This window comes from Rhinatrema bivittatum, chromosome 10 (genome assembly GCF_901001135.1).
Source record: "Rhinatrema bivittatum chromosome 10, aRhiBiv1.1, whole genome shotgun sequence".
Classification (NCBI taxonomy): domain Eukaryota; kingdom Metazoa; phylum Chordata; class Amphibia; order Gymnophiona; family Rhinatrematidae; genus Rhinatrema; species Rhinatrema bivittatum.
Window position 1 is genome coordinate 53373407 of NC_042624.1, and position 6000 is coordinate 53379406.

Consider the following 6000-nt stretch of genomic DNA (forward strand, 5'->3'; position numbering starts at 1 on the left):
TTTTCCCAGGGGTAAATTGGCCTGTGAAAATTGCTCTCGTGCCAGCTAAAAATCCACCCAGGCTTCCACGGTGCACCTACTCTTAGCTGTGTTAAGAGAGGAATTCGGGAGGGGCTGGAGGAAAATGGTCAGGGGAGGAAAATGTGAGATTTATAAAAGTATGCGTACTCTTTTATCCCCAGCCGCACGCACGGGTAGCATATAGGAAGCGTTGTGCATTGGTTCATTTTCATAGAACAACTTCCCAGGTAGATTATCTCTAAAAATTATCAGCAAGGAGGTGGGGTAATGGTACCTGGGTGTTCAGGCTATTTGAAAATTGCCACCTTAACCTTCAAAGATAATGGGTAAATTATTATTGGACGATTTGTCTCCAAAGTACTTTGGTATGTATAAGAACACAACTATTGTTATCATATTTTTTCCCTGAAATGCAGTATTATCATTAATCCTGAAATAAGGTGCATATAAGGCTTTTGAGGAACCCCATAACTGAAGGACAGATAAGGTGGCTCACTATAGAATATTCAGCATTACTACAGCTCTTAACCAAACAGGTAACTTAGAATTCCATGACGAAACTAAAGTAACCTGGATGCTAAACCTGGTATCTGGAGTTGTCTTTAGGCCTGCGTAATGGACCTCTATGACAAGAGTTTTGGGGTCCCTTAGTATCCATGCCACCTTATCCTTGGTCTCAAAAGTCTCTTAGATAGGAATCCCCCTCCAGGGATCCACTGGACCACAGAGGACTCCCGCAGCTACGGTACCAGGTCTTCAACCTCAGCAAACCCTTCCAGCTGGCATGCCGCCACCTCCAGGGTATGCACCCGATGCCATGCCGGCCAGGTAATATCTAGAGGAGCAGCTCAAGCGCGATGATCTTGACAATCGCTGCAGAGCTTCTCTGGTTTGGCTTTAGTCAGCACTTGCAGAACTTGTGTAATCACTAGGCCCATCAGGATTTTCAAGTGGAGCCCATCCTCATATCGTAGCTCTCAGAACTTGCGCTGGTAACTGTTCTCAGTGAGCGACCGTCGAACCTGGATGGCAACTTCCACCCAGTCATAATCAGCGTAGGCCTCCGATGGTAGGGCTGCATATGCTGCTACTATGAAGAAGGGAGCAAGATCCAAGACCCACTGGGTCTTTGGCCTACTGAACTGCAGTGGCAGCCCTCTCAAACATCAGCAAGTAGGCCTTTGTGTCTTCCGTTGGTGCCGTTTTACTCAGTCTAATCTCTGTCCTTTTGGTGACAGTTCCTGAGTAAACTAAAGCCATCCTTCTTATCTAAAGCACCACACAGCACATCACCAAGGAGAACTGAACTACCCTGAAGATATATTTAAATTAATTCAAACAAGTGCTGTCCTCGCACTTGAGATGCCTGACCCAGCAGCTGGCATTGTAATTTCTCTTGTTGCTCTCGCAGCCATGCTGGGCTTCAGTCTGCTCCCGTTGTTGAGCTAGGGCCTGTTGCAGGTGTTGCCGCTTGGCTTGAGCCCGCTGCAGTTGGACTAGACCCTGTTGCAGTCTGGCCTATCACTGCACCACCACAAACAGTTCTTTTCTTTTATTTCTACTCCCTGCTCCATTTTTAAAGCAGTTTCCAAGGTTCACTTCTACCAAAGGAAAAAAAAAATCATTTCATAAGCCTCCTGCGAGGTATCAGATCCCACTTCTGAGGGTGAGATTGGAGCTGGGGGTAGGACAGTCAAATTTTGTCACACAGCACTGCTTGGAAAACAGAACACCCCCCCCCCCCCCCCCCAAAAAAAAACAAAAAAAATACAGCTTGTCTTCAGCAAAAAGGCACAACAAAAGAAACATTTCTTGGCAGCAGAACAAAAGGTGAACACAAAACAGTTTCTGTTCAGCAAAGGAATATAGATATAGATAGATATTCCCATCGCTTACACTGAAAGTCTGGGGGAAGCAGAGCCTCCTGCTTTTAGGTGCAGAGCTTTGGCTCTGGACAGCAAAGTCGACGTCCCCTCGGCCCGCTAGCCTTTTAGGATTTCCTAATTAGGTTGTGCCTGCACCGGGAAGCCTGCTCCCTAGCAACCTGATGCTTCCTTCCATCCTAGTGGCAGGAGAGATCCAACCTTGGGCTGCACTGCGAGCCTGTAACCCCATTAAATGGTCCCAGATTGTTGCTGGAGCTGGGAAAATATTCCTGTACCATTTGTAAAGCTAAAGAGCCACTGAAGTCCATCCAATGAGGGTCATGTCCTGGAGATGGGACAGAAATTAGCATCCACGGCTATTCTTTGTCATCACCACCTTATGCCATTTGTTTTTCACTTTATTTTTATATAATTTTAACATTATAATATATAGAACACAAGTTTCATTTGAAAAGAGCAATCATCAACCAAAAAAATAAGGAATAAAAACTGAAGAAGAAATACATTTCTTGTTGCTTATAACCAGCCCACAGTTACAGGGCAGCCAAACACAGAGATTGCCAAGGAAATACTAAGAAAAAAGAAAAGCCTGACTGAAATCTTACCGATAGATTAATAGACGCGTACACAGATATGCTTCAAGAGGAAGAAGCAACATTGGCAATACTGCTCTGATCATTCTTAGTACTAAGGAAAGCAATAAGTTGTCAGGGATCAAAAAGCGCATATCGAATTGCTTGAAACCGAACATATTTCCACGGATAATTCAACCAGAATTTGCCTCCAAGTGAGGGCGCATCAACCAGAATTGCTTTCCTTTCCGAGCAGAATGCACTACCTCAGGAAAGATTGGGACATTGGAACCCAAAAAGGAATCGTCCTTATGACACAAAAAGAGCTTCAGCACCCAGTTTCTCGCAACGGTCTGCGAGTAAAATCCATTTTTGAGATGGGATTGAAGATCCAGTCCTAAGTAACCGTACTGATTTGGATAAAGGTGAGGAGCCTTGCACGGGTGGCACAGTTATAAAATGTATGAGAGTTAACGACCTGCACTCACCCATGTGTCAGAAGTGAATGTAATGTGGCTCCTTTGGTGACACTGGCTGAATAAGTCTGTGACGCACCGATAGCACTATGAAATCTTTCTCTCACCGACTACCACTTAAAATAAAGAAAAGAGGTGGTGTTTGCATGGATTTGGATTACTTATTGATGTCTACAATCGTTACACCGATCTGCCATCGGGCCTAAGAAAGCAGGGTTACACCACCTGTGGGCTCTTTACAAACTGGAACACTTCTGCTGTATTACTTTTATCCTGGTGATACTGTCCTTACTGCCCTTTTGGTGACGGGTCCTGAGTAAACTAAATCCATCTTCTTATCTAAAGCACCACACAGCACATCACCAAAGGGAATGTGAAATACCCTGAAAATATATTTAAATTGATTCAAACAAATGCAGTAAAGAGCAGACAGGCTAAATAATTCTGCTTCATGTCTGTTGTTGAACAACTGCGCCGGTCTTGCTGTCACAGCAGGAAGCAGGGAAACAATAGATCTTGTCAAGAAACGTCTGCCTTCCTGGATCTGGACGCCTTTGTTCTGACATCAGTGCGATGGGCATCCAGTGAAACTGTAATTACCAGGCCTGAGTGACTCGGCCTGCACCTGACACATTCAGATTCTTTTTTTTTTTAAGTTAGCCTCTTTCATTGGAGGGTAGTCATTAGTCATTAGAGGGTGATGCTCAACCAAAATACCATGCTGGTTTGGTTTCAACACATACCTGATTGTAACATTGCTATGTTTATTCGAAATGATGTTTTCTTTTGTTTTCTTGTCAGAAAGGATGATGCCTAGGTATCTTTTATGATTCACTTGTTACAGCCACATTATGTTATATTTCCTGCTGAATGTCATCTTTTAAGAACATAAGAACATAAGAAATTGCCATGCTGGGTCAGACCAAGGGTCCATCAAGCCCAGCATCCTGTTTCCAACAGAGGCCAAACCAGGCCACAAGAACCTGGCAATTATCCAAACACCAAGAAGATCCCATGCTACTGATGCAATTAATAGCAGTGGCTATTCCCTAAGTAAACCTTATTAATAGCAGTTAATGGACGTCTCTTCCAAGAACTTATCCAAACCTTTTTTGAACCCAGCTACACTAACATTTCAATTCCGACCCATTTGTTACCCATTATTCAAGTGGACTAACATGGCACCCATTTGTTACCCATTATTCAAGTGGACTAACATGGCAGCCAAACTACTTCAGCCCAGGTATCCAAAAAGAATGATATTTCCCCCAAACCTTTTTTGAACCTTCTGACATGAAAGATCAGAATGCTATGTTGCCTCCCATTTTGGTGCTTGTTCCCCAAGACACCTGAAATGTATAAATGGCCTGTAATGACCCCTTCAGATTCATTAGCATTAGTGGCCCCTCCGGGTTCATAAGCATTAGCCGCCCTAGTCTTCCTCCTTTAGTTAGTGCTGTGTAGGTTAGAGCATGAGGGAGGCTCCATTCAGTACAGCTCCTCCCTTTCAGGGTGCTGGGATGGCTGTCCCCCTGGATAGGATTCATAAGCAGCTCTGTACTGAGAGACTGGAGGTAGTGCTTTTGAGTTTGGAGCTAGGCAGCAGTACAGGTGTGTTTTTTCTGAGTTGGTTTTGGGCCTACTTACAGGATCCAGGCAAGCCCTGCCTGAGGACCCTGAATAAGGTCAGAAGGCTGCACTACTGGTCCACTAACTGGCTGGTTGGGCCTACCTCTGGGTTGTTTTGTTAGGTTTTTGCACCTTTTAGTAGTAAGAAGCCTTGTGAAACCCCTGGGTGTTGCCTGGGTTCAGGGCACAGGGGACACTGTCCCTGGGGGTTCCAGGGTAAGGAAGATCTGCCCCTCTGCAACCTCGTCAGGGACCACAGGTAAGGTGGTGACCTCATTCAAGGACCTTCCAGTGTTTGTACTCAGCTTGGAGTCTTCAGCCCCGGGGAAGAGAGGGATTATGACTCTGTTTTACCCTTTTTACCAGTTTAACAGGGTCATTCATCAAAATGCATTATGGTGGGCGTTAGGGTACTAATGCCTGCAATAACACCATAACGCATGCATTATTTTTCACATCTCGCAACACATATGCAAATTTAGTCAAAGGGGAGTTTGGGTGGGGTTTATGAAAATGAGGGGTGTAACGATCGCGAATCCCGTTTCAGAGAGAGAGAGAGAGCACCTCTGGGGTGGCACACATGTTAGTCATCTATTTATACCACTATAAGAGGGTCATCTAGTAACTCGAAGTGAGGTTTTGGTGGTGGCCTAGGGTTTGGGGGGTTTTACATGCACAGTCAGATGTACAAACAGCACAGTGCACATCAGCGAAGATTTGATGTGATCTGGAATGAGGAAAGATGCACAACTAAAAAATTTGCCTAACCATGCCCCCCCCACACACACACACACACACACTTTTTTTTTTTTTTTTTTTAATCACAGGTGCTGTTCATGCAAAAATTATAGCAAAATGATGAGTCTAGGCCTTGGAGAGGTGTTCCTGTGTCCACAAGGATACCCTGACCACTTAAGGAGCCTCATTACCTCCAAGCCCTGGAAAGTGAACGCCTCTCAATCCTGGTAGTAGAGACCCCTGCACAGACAGAGGAAAAGAGGACAGTAAGCTGAGAATTACTGTGGTGCTGAGGACTGTGCTAATTGCCATTATTTCACCTGATTACCCATCAGTAAAGACTTGACATTAAACCAAAGGCTCTGGTGATTTATTGGCACTGACAGCATCCACAGTGGGGAAAGATATGTAAAGGTACTTCTACTAATTCAGGCCCTGAAAGGATAGAAGAAATGCCATACTGGGTCAGACCAAAAGTCCATCAAGCCTAGCATCCTGACTCCAACAGTGTCCAATTTAAGTTACAAGTACCCAGTAGGATCTCAAAGAATAGGTCCAATCCTTCTCACTCATACCAAGGATAAGTCGTGGCTTTCCCAAATCTACATGTCTAATTGTAATTTATAGACTTTTTTCCAGGAACTTATCTAAACCCTTTTTAAACTCAACCATGCTATC